This window comes from Anopheles stephensi, chromosome X, assembly GCF_013141755.1.
Source record: "Anopheles stephensi strain Indian chromosome X, UCI_ANSTEP_V1.0, whole genome shotgun sequence".
In the NCBI taxonomy this organism is placed as follows: domain Eukaryota; kingdom Metazoa; phylum Arthropoda; class Insecta; order Diptera; family Culicidae; genus Anopheles; species Anopheles stephensi.
Genome location: NC_050201.1, coordinates 21,385,088 through 21,399,680, shown reverse-complemented (window position 1 = coordinate 21,399,680; position 14,593 = coordinate 21,385,088). Strand labels below are relative to the sequence as shown.

Sequence of the window (14,593 nt, the reverse complement as noted above, 5' to 3'; positions counted from 1 at the left end):
CAACGGAACGAGCGTTCCGGAATGGAGAGGGAAGGTAGTATCAAGGTGGAGTGTGGGGGTAGCTTATGCTCAGAAAGAATATTCGGCAAACACACTACTGGTGGAAGCGTTCAGGCATGAAGTGGGATTGCGGAGTGCGAGTAAGTTGCGCGATCGCTCGAAAGTGTGGGTCAGGGGTAGCGAGAGGCATCAAAATGAGTTACTCTCTGTCATGCGGGCAGCCTTCTTGAGTGACCGGGCGTGAGCGGCGAGCGTACTCGGCACTCGTTCTCATGCTCTCTTTTTCTTTCCTTTTGCTGTATTGGATGCTCCCCGCTCCAAGCACAGCTGTTATGGATATAAAAGAACAATTCTTAGAAACCTAGTTGCAAGGAGCAATTTACGATGCAATCGATCGTTTTATTCAGAATGTTTACAGCAGCTGGTCGATCAAAACAAAATATTGATTGCGTTTAACTAGCAGTGAAATTTGTACTGAAATTATTAGAAAAGGTATAAAAGTTATGAAAAACGAACGTGAAAAACTATACAACTTTCATTAGGTTGGGTACCTACCGACTATTTGGTTCACTGCACTAGTACGATCAAACACTTTCGCGCATGCGAATACACTTAAACTCGTTCCACACGGTAAAGTTTATTTCACCAAAAACACTTTAAAAGAATGATATTTGTATTTAAAATATAAAATTTTAAGCTTTATAATCCACTTTATGCGCACCAAGCCAAGCCAAGTTGAAAACTGTTAATCTACCTGTGATCTGTCTGGTAAACCTTCTACCACAAGTGTGAATTTCCAACACATAGAACGAGAGAGCATTCAGGAGTAGCGTAGAGTGGTGGACTATGTGAGAGTGCGAGAGTGTGAGCCGAGCGCAAGGCGAAATTTTTCGAACACCTCAACGGAACGAGCGTTCCGGAATAGAGAGGGAAGGTAGTATCGAGGTGGAGTGTGAGGGTAGCTTATGCTCAGGAAGAATATTCGGCAAACACACTACTGGTGGAAGCGTTCAGGCATGAAGTGGGATTGCGGAGTGCGAGTAAGTTGCTCGATCGCTCGAAAGTGTGGGTCAGGGGTAGCGAGAGGCATCAAAATGAGTTACTCTCTGTCATGCGGGCGGCTGCCACACCTCTATTTACGTAGCATCTTTTAGTAAAAATCAGTATCCTTGTTTGACTACAGATGGTTGTGGGTTGCATGTTTCAGATAGTTTTTTTTTTAAATGTAACTTTAAAGACCAATGGTTACTAACAACATCAAATGAAATAGTAAAATTTTTAAGAGTAGAAAATCTAAACCAAAACTTAACTATCGTAGGAACTGAGTACCTAAATAAGGAAAATTATTTCATTGCTAGAATGGAGGATGATGTGTCAGTAGTGGAAGTACAGTCTAGTGCCATTAACATTTATAATCTAATTTCCTATACTCCTTCTAAACCTGTAACCTTAACCCTAGATAAAATAAAATGTAAATAAGTTCCTCTTAATTTGCCTCCTCGTCCTCTAGCTTACTTCAATGTAGATGAATTTGTGGACAATACGCCTCCTTCAGTATTATTTATTCCTTTGTTACATAGTTTTCTTCAGCATTAATCACATTTTAATTGTAGTTTAATTTTTTTTTTGTTTTATTCAATATTATTGTTTTCTTTTATATGTAGCTTGTGTTCCATGTTCAGTTATTTTCTGATTGTTTGTTACATGGTCTGCCTTTTATGATGATATTGATGGAAGTAATTTAATTTAGTTTTAACTGAAAGCTTCTAATAAAAAAAAAAGAATGTGACTGCATAGTTTTGAGAAACTCGCGCGTTTAGTAATTGTAGTTCGACCAAGTTAAAGCTTAGTCGTATCCAACATTTACTCGGTTAGCCTTCGAGATAAAATTAAAATGTAAATATTCCAACGATAGTTTCGTTCCCTCAATTCTATGCAGGGGTACGAGGTGGGCCATCAATATCATCATATTATATTGGTAAAGGTGGTAATGGTGATAATATCATGATAATTGGTAGTGGTAAAATGATTATGGTTAATATATCACATTAATTTCGCCGCCCTAGTTGTGCATGTAGGCAACAGTGTCAGTTATATGTGCAAGCTGATGCTCCAGACTATCCGGATCCTCAGTACCGTGTTATAATGTACGCACAAGGAAGTTTATTCTACTAACTTCTTGCTTTTACGAAAGCACACCAGAAAAAGAGACTGGAACCCACCGCGTGCACACTTATATATCCCTAGGTGAGTTCCCCGTGTGGAACTCCCTAACTTAACGACACTTAACGTTCTTATCGATATAACTCTACTACAGTCGAGTACCACAACACGCCCAATAATTTTTTTTTTTTTTTTTTTTTTTATACATGCCATTCTTTTATCCTATTCTTATGAACTGTATCTGTTTTTGTGTTATCTTCAATTACTACATTTTCGCCATTATCCTGTAATATTGTATATGGGCCGCTGTAGGGTGTTTCTAATTTTTTTACATTCTCTTCTCTGATTAATACCTGATTGCCTGGTTGGAATATTTTGTGTTTCGTTTTCTCATCGTAATATTCTTTGCTCTTAGCCTTATTTTGTATCAGGCGTTTTCTTACTTCATCGTGAGCAATCTTCAGTTTTAAACCTAGTACAGTTGCGTAATTGTCTAGATCGTATTGCGCTCTATTCACTTTTTCGTTTATGACGTTAGATGGTACATTTACTTGCCTTCCATACATAAGGTAGAACGGGGTATAACCTGTAGCTGTGTGTACGGTATTATTATAAGCAAACTCGTAAAAGTTTACCCATTGATGCCAATCTAACGCTTTCTTATAGCTGTAAATTCTAAGGAATTTGCCTAACTGTTTATGCGTGTTTTCAAGCGCTGCTACTGTTTCGTGATGATAAGCAGTGGATTTTAGTTTTTCTATTTTCAAAAGTTTACATATCTCATTAAACAATGATGAAAGAAATTCTGTGCCTCTGTCTGTACAAATAGTTTCTGGCACTCCGTATTTTAGTATTACTTTCTCTACAAATGTTTTCGCTACTGTTTCAGCTCTTTTGTTTTCTATTGGCGTGGCTGTCACAAACTTAGTTAAATCGCATTGTGTTGTTAGAATGTATTCATAGCCATGTGAGTTCACTAACGGGCCAACAAGATCTATAAATATCTTTTCCATACTCGTTTTTGCTGTATCTGTTATTTTAAGTGGTATTTTTGGTGGTTTAATTGGTTTGTTCATTTGGCATTGTTTACACTTGGCAATCATTTCTATAACATCCTTATCTATTCCTGGCCATGTATATCTCTGTTTAATTGTGTTAACAGTACGATGAAAACCTGCGTGTCCTGCGGTCGGTAAGGTGTGAAAATCATTCATAATAATAAGTTTCTTTGCTCTTTCATGATCCCCTAATACTTTTACATTTTCATTGAGTACTATTATCTCTGGCATTCCCTTCTCATTGAGGGTTTTTAGCTGTTCCATGAATTGCTTTGAAGCTTCATCTTGTTTCTTTATCACCAAGTATGTTTTATTTTTAAATGATTTGATAAAGGCTTTTATCCTTACTAACATTCCTCGTAAGTAAACGATAGTATTGGTTTTGGGTAAAATTATTTTATTTTTTAGAATAACAAGATCATTTGCATTACGACAAAACTGCAGCTCAATATAGTTTACTTTAGATATTGCTGAATTATTACTATCATTTTGGCAAATATCGTTGCTATCAGTTTTAGTTTTAGATCTTGTGGTTATTAGAACTTTTTCTTGTATATTTATGGCTTTAATATCAGATAATGGTAATCTAGATAAGGTGTCGGCTACTACGTTTTCAGTACCTTTTTTATAGCACACAGTAAAATTGTACTCTTCTAGCGCAAGTCTAAATTTAGTTAAACGGCTCGAAGGATTATTCATAGTAAACAAATAGACTAAAGGTCTATGATCTGTAAAAATATTGAAATGCCTACCATAAAGATATGGACGATAATGTTTAATGGCCCACACTATGGCTAACAACTCTTTTTCAATGGTTGCATAATTTAGCTCGCCTTTGTTAAGAGCTCTACTGGCAAAAGAAATTGGCTTTCCGTTTTGATTACTAAGCACTGCACCAATAGCACTATTTGAGGCATCTGTATGCAAAACAAAAGTATTTTTTTTTGCTAAAATCGGGAAAATCTAAGACTGGAGGGTTCACAAAATTATTTTTCAGTTGATCAAATGCTGCTTGGCAAGTAGGTGTCCATTCAAATGGAACTCCTTTTCGTGTTAAATGGTTTAACGGCATGCATATTGAGGCAAAATTCTTTATGTGCTTTCTATAATAATTAGCAAAAGCTACAAAACGTTTCACTTCATCTGAAGATTTAGGGGGTTGCCAATCATTGATGCATTTAAGTTTTTGTGGATCGGGTTTTATCCTTTCTGCGGAAATATAATGACCTAGATAAACCAACTCTTTCTTCAAAAAATGACACTTTTCCGGGTTTAATTTGAGATTCACTTGTCTCAATCGCTCGAATACATCCAACAAATTTCTATTATGTTCCTGCATATTTTTACCAAAAACGACAATATCGTCTAAATATATGAGACATTGTTCTGCGTTTAAGCCTGACATTGCCACAGTCATCATTCTTGAGAATGTAGATGGGCTTATTTTAAGTCCCATTGGCAATCTTGTCATCTGGTATTGACCAGATGGCGTGGTAAAGGCGGTAATTGGCCGATCTTTTTTGCTTAACTTGCACTGATAGTAACCTTGAGACAAATCTAAATGCGAGAAATATTTTGACCCAGATAAGGTATCTATCACTTCATCGATATTCGGTAAAGGAAATTTATCATCCTGCAGTACAGTGTTTACTTTGCGATAATCGATTACAAGTCTCCATTTCTTTGTATCAGTACTAGTCTTTTTGGGAACCAATAATATTGGACTGTTCCATTCAGACTGTGTCGCTTCTATAGTTTTGTTTTTTAACATTTTTTTAATCTGATTATCAACTTCCTCTTTTTGAGAATAAGGAAGTCTATAAGGTTTTGAATATATAGGCATCGTATTATTTTTAATTTTTAAAGAAGCTTCATAAACTTTAGTAGTACTCAATTTATCATTTTGCAAACAGAATATGTCATTGTATTTAATGCAAATTTTGGCAATAATTTCTTTATCGTTTTCGTGTAAATGTGATAAATCCAGTTCTTTCAACAGTTGGTTAGCATGATCACTATCATGTTGAGGAGTTTTGAATTCTAAAATGTTAAAATCTGACGCAGGTTTAATGGTTGGTTTCAGTTTTTCTATAGTTATTGATTTATTTTGAAAATTCGCAATGCGTATTGGCAATTTACCATTTTGTGGATTAGCTATCGTGTTTGCTATGTGCACATTAGGTTGGATTGTTTCATTGAGTATAACACAAGTATCAGTGTTTGTAGTATCTACGTAGGTAACAAGTTCTGTTCTAGAAGGGATTGTTAAACAAGTGTGTTTATGGTTGACATTACAAGTCAAACTCATATTCTCAAAATTTAGATTAGCTTTATGTTTTCTCAAAAAGTTGGTTCCTAATAACCCTACAATGTGGGATGGAAGTGTATTTACGACATGAAATAAGATTGGAAAATTTTGCGAATTCGCATAAATATTGGTTTCAATGCATCCTAATGATTTAACTGAACCGTTGATTCCACAAATATTTAAAACGGTAGTTTTATCTAAGACGACTTGCTTGGGAACATAGTTGATATTCAATACACAACAGGTAGCACCAGTATCAATGACAAGATCACGATAAATCCCGAACAAATTAAATTTGGCCTTAACGCCTGTATCAAATTGTAATTTAACGAAATAAATTAACTATTTCATTTTGTTCCTCACTTGAGTTTTGATCCGTATCGTTACATTCCTCCAAAAGATTGGTGTTTCCTAAATGCACTCTATTGTCATTATTGTTTCGCCCGGTGCGTGTTGCATTTGGCGTTCGTTGCTGAAATTGAGTGTTGGAATAATTTCTGTTCCTGTATCCACGTTGGTTATTGGTAGCAAAATTTCGAGTTTGATTTTCATAACCTTGATTACCAGAATATCTCTGAAATGTTCTGCCTCTGTGTGATGAGTTGTATGATTGTCTTGGGTAATACGAGTTGTGTGAACGTCTCGTGTAAAGTCGAGGTTGAATAGGGGATTGATACCACATGGCAGTTGATCTCTCTTCGATTGGTTCACACTCCAGAGCATCTGATATGGCTTTGCTAAGCGTTAGCGGGTTTCGCGCTTGCAAGAAAAATCTTGTATTAGCTTCATTTAAACCTTGTATAAATGCACGCACTACTATCGGGTTTACAATGCTGTGTGCGGAAAATTCTGTTGCAAATGTTCCTACAGCCACATGAGCTGCGGATAATTTGGCAGCCATTTTCTCTAGCTCATTCCCAAACTCAGAAATAGTTTTTGAACCTTGGTTTAAAGCAGATAGCTCTTTTTCTACAGCTAGCGGCGTCAAATGCACGTTAAAACGAGTACGAAGAAGACTGAAAGCTTCTTTTATTGTACATGCAGTATCTATAACTCCATGAGCAACGCCAATCAAAGTGGTTTTCATAAATTTTATAATATCCACTTTTGGTACTCCTTCTGCATAGTCTAACAGGAGTTCAACACTTTCGATGTATGCGTTTAGTAGTGTGTTTGAACCATCAAAAGGCTTGACGAGTTTTAGTGCTAGATTTATATCCAATTTGGCTGTCATTTTAGTAGGCTTACTGCAAGATGGCTTTGTTGTTTCAGTGCTAACAGTTTTTTTCGTGCTGGATTTATGTGCATAGGTATGGATAGTTTTGCTCCTAGTTGTTTTACTTGCTGGGGTACTAGTGGTTATAGCAGATTTTTTCATTGAGTGAAAAATAATAACATAAAAATTTGATAAATGAGTATGAGCCGACAAAACGTTAAAGGAAAAGAAAATTGTAGTAGCTATTCAGACACCATTTTCAGTTTTTTTTTCAATGAACATGTGGTAAATAATTTCGATAAAGAATATGATTTATAAATGAATGATATTTTTGCTTTAGAGATAATAATAATGCCTTTATATTTTTTTTAGTTAGCATAGTTAGCTTGGTGATAAAAAAAATTCAGATAATTAATTTTTAATTATAATATATATATATATATATATATATATATATATATATATATATATATATATTTTTTTTTTTTTTTGAACACCCTGTGTTTTTTTTTTTTTTTTCTCAAAAGCAAAAGGGGAAGTTAAGAAACAAAGAAACTATTAGACCCATCACGGTCGAATGGTTACATTCAATTTTTTTTTTTTTTTAGACACCTCGAGGTTTCAACATACTATCAACAAAACTGGTACAAGGCAAGAACTTTTTCACTGGTACTATGGTTTTTCTCCTTTTTTTTTTTACTTAGCACGGCACAGTTTTGTTTTCTGACACGATATGAATTCAATAAATAACGCAAAAAAAAATAGCAATAAAATGTATAAAACCTATCTAGCTCTTTTACAATAACTTCTTTTTTTTTTTGTGCAATAATGTGGTGGATTCACGTACCTTATTTTTTTTTTTATATGTGGTGGCGCTCGCTCGCTCCGCGTGGTCCAAACAGCGCGATGGCGGTGCTCGATGTGTGCCGGTGTCTCTTGTTCAATACTTCGGTGCGGTACGGTGCGGCACGGTGTCTCGATGCTCGATGCTCGATGCTACGCTGCTCACGGATGCTGAATTCGCCTTCTCGGATGCTGGGTTTTGTCGTTTGGATTTCTCAGCAGCTGGACTCCATCGCTCGGCGTGATGGACCTGGGTGTCAGCGGTCGTTCAGCGCACTCAGCGCGATGGTGGATTTTGACGCTATTGTCACGTGTTTTTGCCTTGGTGTTATAGCGTGTTCTGTGCGTTACAGCCTTCTTTTTTTTTTTTTTTTTTTTTTTTTTTTTTTTTTTTTTTTTTTTTTTAGCGTGAAAGTGCTGTGAATCTGCTGATTAAGATTGCTATCAGCATATCGATGTTATTCGATTTATTGTGTCCCTTTTTTTTTTTTTTCTTTTTCCGTTGCCCTGGTCTTCGGTTTCGGTGAACACACTGCACTTTTAATTTTCTTTGGCACGCACGACACTTACTCCTGGCATGATCGCCATGTTATAATGTACGCACAAGGAAGTTTATTCTACTAACTTCTTGCTTTTACGAAAGCACACCAGAAAAGAGACTGGAACCCACCGCGTGCACACTTATATATCCCTAGGTGAGTTCCCCGTGTGGAACTCCCTAACTTAACGACACTTAACGTTCTTATCGATATAACTCTACTACAGTCGAGTACCACAACATCACATTTGTGCGTAGAGACATCTTCGATTTCGTCTGTCTTGCATAACGTCATGTTGCTTATTTTTAGGCACGTTCCTGTTTGCTTCAATACATTTTCTTCATATCGCAAGAAACGGTTGGACAATAGTTTTACTTTTTGACTTTTCTTAACTACTGGCTCAACTCTTAAGTGTGCATACGATATTGTGCTGAGGTTCGGGATTTCTATGATGTACAGTATGATGTCATCTTTCACTGCTATGCGCGTTATGAATTGTAGTATTTCTTCTATCATGTCGGTTCTGATGTTCTGGTCGTGAGTAGTAGTAGTAGTAGTAGTAATAGTTTATTTGGATGAAGTTCATTGTAGTTTGTACATGGATAATATGTTATTGACGGGTTCGATCTTATCTTTCCTCGTTGTTTTGAATAGATTTTTGAGCTTGTCGATTTTGAGAGATAATTTACCATTTTGGCGTTTGAACAGTATAGTGGGAAAATTTTTAAGGCAAAAACCCACATCACGGATAAAAAAAAACAATATTTTTACGCTTAATCTAGCCTACAACCTAACTTATATCTAACTTATGTTTGCTACGTACGTCTTCTAGACATGAGTGATGTTGTATGGGCTTTCAATTTCAATAGGTTTAAGTTTGAACGGTAACGGGGGTAGGTCATATGGAGTGAAATGAGGTGTGGTTGTGGGTGTTGTGGTTGGGAATGGGAATGTAAGTGAGGGAAGATGTTTTTTGTTTTTGTTTCAACCTGTTATTCGTTTAGGGTCATGATATTTTTGTTATTATAGTTTGTTGTTAATTTCCTTATATGTTGATCGATGGTATTTATATTGCAAGATCTGTGAACAAGATGAGTTCTATGCCACATGGGAACATTAAGTATGGTTTTCAAATATTTATTTTGGGAACATTATCTTTTATCTAGAGTCAGGCCAAGATATTTAACATTAACCTTCCATGGAATGCTTGTGTTGTCTATGCTGAGCTGTGTATTAGGAATTTTATTTGCTTTTCTGAAGCGTGTGAAAAATATAGCTTCAGATTTCTCACTATTTATTTTCAACTTCCACTTTTTGCAATATTTCAAGTAAGTTTTAAGAGCAGAGTTTAAAGTATTAACTATGGATTTAGACATTTTACCATTTGCACTAATTGCAACGTCATCAGCAAATAGGTATTGATTGCAATTTTTCATTTTCGGTATGTCAGAGATGTACACATTGAACAAAATAGGTGAAAGTACACTTCCTTGTGGAACACCTGCTGTGGGAGTGTATGCTTCTGAGGTATTGTTGGAAATGTGGACCGTGTTTTTTCTATCCGTGATGAAGCTCTGTATTACATGTATTAAGTATTTGGGAAACTTTAAATTAATTAATTTATAAATTAAGGCTTTATGCCAGATGGTGTCAAACGCTTTTTCAGAATCTAAAAGTACTAGGCCAGTTGATTTTTTTATGTTTCTCATTGCAATAATATCTGATTTTAGTCTATCAAGTTGATGTGTTGTAGATAGACTTGGTTGGAATCCAAATTGGCACTTGGGAATGATGTTGAAACGGTCAGTGTGTGTTCTTAGCTTAATTGCCATGGGTTTTTTCGAAAAATTTTCCAAGGCAGCTTAGAAGGCTAATAGGTCTATAGTTAGCTGCTAAAGTGCTATCTTTCCCAGGCTTTATGATGGCAACAACTTTGGATAATTTCCAATTACTTGGAAAATAGCCTAGCTTAAGGCAACTGTTGAAAATTACGTTTATATATATCATGACGTTTCTGGGAAGTTTTTTTATTGCTCTGTTGTTTATACTATCCAAACCAGTAGGTTTTTTTTATTTAAGATTTTTTAAGATTTGAAAAATTTCTTTTGGCTTGATAAGTTCTCTAGGGACAAAATCAGAGGTAAAATGATTAAGAAAATTATTGACGGTATTATTCACTCGGTTTTCTTCAGTGCTAAAGTTATTAAATGTTGTGTGGTGAGCTAGTAGGAAATGTGATTTTAAAGACTCACATTTTTCAGCAGCAGTAAGCAATAATTTCCCATCTTGTTTTAATGTCGGAATGGATTTGGGTTGATTTTTTATAATTCTTACAAATTTCCACACTTTGTTTTGGCTGGTATGGCCGTTCATTGAATTAAGATTATTCGACCATGCTGTATTCCGAACCTGATTTAGCTGTGTTTTTATTTCATTTGACAGTTGCATGTAAATGGATTTAAAGGTTGAGTTTTGTCTTTGTCTTTGTAATTTTTTCCTATACATGTTTCGTATTTTGATAAGGCGAAGGATTGAATCAGGTATGATTATATTGTATTTCCCTGGTGTTTTTTTGGGCACTGCAAGATCATGAGCTCTGCTAATTTCCTCTGTTACTTTTCCAATCATATTGTCTATTTTTGTGTGACAGTGTACGTTACTCATGTTTACTTCCCTCACATTGATTGAGTTTTTAAGATGGGTTTTAAAAGTATTCCAATCTGCATTTGAATAATCGTATATTTGAGCTCCGGGAATAGCAGTCATGGAAAGGTTTTCGATTGTAAAGCGTACGGGTAAATGGTCTGAGGTAAAATCTACCGATGTCAATGGGTTTGATATATTGTGTTTATTATTTGTAATTATAATGTCTATTGTGGAAGGATTAGATTGGGTGTTTACTGGGAAATATGTTGGTGAATCTGGGTGAAATATAGAAAATTGTCCTTTTTGCAATTCATCAAAGAGGATTTTTCCAGCTCGATTGGAAGAAACACAATTCCATAGTCTATGGCGTGCGTTCAGATCTCCACAAATAAAGAAACTATTTCTCATGTTTGTAAGCGTTTGAATGTCGCTTTTAAATTTTACCATATCCGTATTGGCTCCCGGGTGATATGTTCCGATAATTGATAATGGAATGTTGTTATGTCGGATTTCAAGACCTATTGCTTCGATTATTTTCAGATTAAAAGCTGGAAGTAATTTATGACTTAAACTGCTTTTAACCAGTACCATTATACCGCCTTTAGCTCCATTTGCTCTGTAAATTCTGTAAGTTCTATAGTTAGTCACATTGAATGTTTGACCAGGTTTGAGAAAAGTTTCACATACAGTCATAATATCTATTTTATTTTTGTTTAAATAATGAATAAGCTCAAGTTTTTTGTTTGAAATGCTATTAGCATTCCAGTAGGAAACTATTAAATGGTGTGGTCCTGCCATCACGGAAAACAATACTTTTGTACAATTTTGAAAACCACTAGAATCTGGTCTTCTTTTTTGGAACAGTTCCTCAAACATGAGAAAGTTTCTTTTACTATTTCGACAATTTCGTCTGGGTTGAAAAGGTCATTGTTGTTATCTGCAGTTGCTTTGGCGAATGAACTGTAATTTGGTTGCTGGGTTTGAAACATGTTAGTGTTTGTGTTGGCTGTATAAGATCGGGATGGTTGAACGGAGGGAAGGTGGGGGAAATTACCGTTTAAAATTGGTGCCTGTTTCGAAGCCACTGTTGACCTGGTCTTATCTATTCCTGTCGTCGTTTTGTTCATGCGAATTGGACAACCAAAATAATTCGCCGTATGGTTTCCTCCGCAGTTAGCACATTTTAATTTGTGCGTTGGTATAACTCCGTCCGTCGAGCTCTTTGAAACTGGGCAGTCTGTAGAACCGTGATGTTCCGCGCACTTAATACACACGGCAGGTCTGTAACAATTTGCTGCTCCATGGCCGAACCGTTGGCAGTTCTTGCACTGCATTATCATGCTACTGTTTGAAAAGTAGCTCCATTTCACTACTTGGTGTTCGAGCGCTTTGATGGTCCGTAACACTTTCATATCCACCGTCCCTTTTTTGAAATGCAGTAGATATACCGCTTGATCGTCATAACGTTTCTTTTTTATACCCAGCTTCTTGATGGATACAGGTGTGATATTTTCGTCTTTCAGTATGCGTGTGATCTCTTCCAGGGGCATGTCGGTCAAGCCTAGTAACACCACTTTTGTTGTTTTCTCCTCATCTAGTTGATACGTGTGAAACGCAGCGTTCGTTGTCTTGAGGTAGTTCACTACCGCGCGAAAATCGGTGCTTGTAGTAGTGCGTACTAGAGTGCCGTTATTTGCAACGGAGGTAGTGTATTTGACTACACCGGCTGCAATCACTTTTTTTGTGCACATCGCCTACGTTTGAACTGGTTACAACGATTGGTGGTGGTAATCTGGTCGTCCTTGTGATAGTGGATGCGGGATTGGTGGCGATCTCCTGGTCTTCGATCGTTTGTAAAAAATCGAACGAATTTTGTTCGGACGTTCTTCCAGATTTCGGCAGATTTCCAGTGTCCACTGAGTTGTGAAATGTACTAAGAGGGACAGCAGCACGCCTCTTGGTGATTAAATGCTTCCTTCGACCCATTTCTGGGCGAGGTATGCCACGTGTTCCACTGCGTAAGTGCATTGTTGTGTAAGTGTGTTTCCGTCTATAGCTCCCGTAAAAAACGTCCGTTCGCTATCGAGTCTAGATCGGTACTGATGTTCTGGTCGTGAAGATTTCGGTATATTAGGTCGATTTCTTTAGGCGTTAGTAGATTTTGGTTTACAATATTTATCTTAGATAATATAATTGCCATTTCAATCTGATCTATTACATTTTTGATCATATCTAACGCATATAGTTGTTTTAACATTGTAGTCTCCTTATCATTCTTTGAAATGTTTCGCAATCTCTCTCGGATAATAGAGTTAATCGTTATTTGTGTATTACTATTGTCGACTAATTGATCTAGTGAATTGGTTATAGCATTCAAATCATCTGCGTCTGGGGATCCGGCGATCCATTTCCATGCTTTTCCTAATGAATCCCATCTTTTGGAACGAGGGTTTTTCTTGGGTTTGATCTGATATAAATTATTCTTTATCTCCTGTAACTTTTGTTTTAGTATATCGGATGTTGTTCCTGATTGTCTTATTTCGGTTTCTATATTTCCAAGGATTTTTCTATTCTCGTCACGTTAATGGTGTTTATAATTTTCCTGTATCCTTCTATTAGTCTCACTTCTCCAATGTTTATTATAGCAACTGGTTTGTTTGTAAGGTTAAGCACTTCTAGTGTAGCCATGGTCAATAGGTATGGGATGCTGTAAAAAGATAAATAGTCATGTGGTTATTCTGTGTTCTCCTTGAACTCCTACTGATTTGTTGATTTCCTCAATGTCACATTCTTTACATTTGATTTGTGGATTTTATGATTTAATTCGTTTTTGAACGTAGTGTGCTTATTCCTTTGTACAATATGTTTCTTAAATTTGTCCTTATGTTTTGCTCTTATGACTTTGTCTTTTACATACACATTTTGTCCAGTCTCTAATTCTGGTGGTTCTTTTCTAGTTTTTTCTAGTTGTGCTTTTCTAATGCTTTCAATTGTGCTTCCTGTAGTTAGACGATTACTTCATCGTATCTCTTGGTACTAATTTCTTCTAATTCTTCGGGGGTTGTACAGTTATTGGTGATTCAGAATAATATTTCTTTTGGTGTTTTACTGATTGAAGAGTGGATAGTGTTGTTATATTTTTCTACTGCGATACATATAATTGTTCTGCAACTAAGGTCTGGTGTCAATTTCTTTTGGATTCTGTACAGCTCAGTTATAGTTGAATGTAATCTTTCTATTTGACCATTTGTTTCTGAGTGGCTACTGGGTGTTGTAATGATTTTTATGTTGAAATCCAACATAAATCAATACTCGAAAGGAATAATTCATCAATTTATCAATACTCGAAAGGAATAATTGACCCTCTATTTGATGAATGTCTATGTGTAGGATCTCAAACGGGAAGTTTGGGATAGGGGATTCTTGAAGTTGTATTTTCAAAAGTTGTCGGTCATATTTTGTCGTGTTACACGTGTCGCAGGACGATATGTATTTTCGTATGATTTGTGTCAAGTGGGGAAAGTAATATTTTCTTAAAATTTGTTTTTTGTTCTCGTCTATTCCGCGATGAGCTCTGTCGTGTGTTTGTTGTACTATCCGTTCTTGTTCGTTTTCGTCCGTTATATCGTTTAGTAAAGTTTGCGTGAATCTAATGCGTAAAATTTTAGATTGGCTGAAGTGTTCTCGGTATACTTCTTGTAGTTGTCCCATGATTTCTTCGGATGTAAAGAGTCCAATTATTTTGCTTGGTTCAAAGAATTCTTTCATGAGAGATGTTAGTATTTGTTTGTCTAAACGAGTTCTTTTTATGACGATTCGT

The 14,593-nt window shown here is 36.0% G+C and overlaps 1 protein-coding gene across 1 annotated transcript in view; it reads left to right on the top strand.

Annotated features, from left to right (window-relative positions):
• The window catches only part of LOC118513984, a 493,738-nt gene that overhangs the window by 13,887 nt on the left and 465,258 nt on the right, over positions 1-14,593 (top strand). The window lies entirely within an intron of this gene.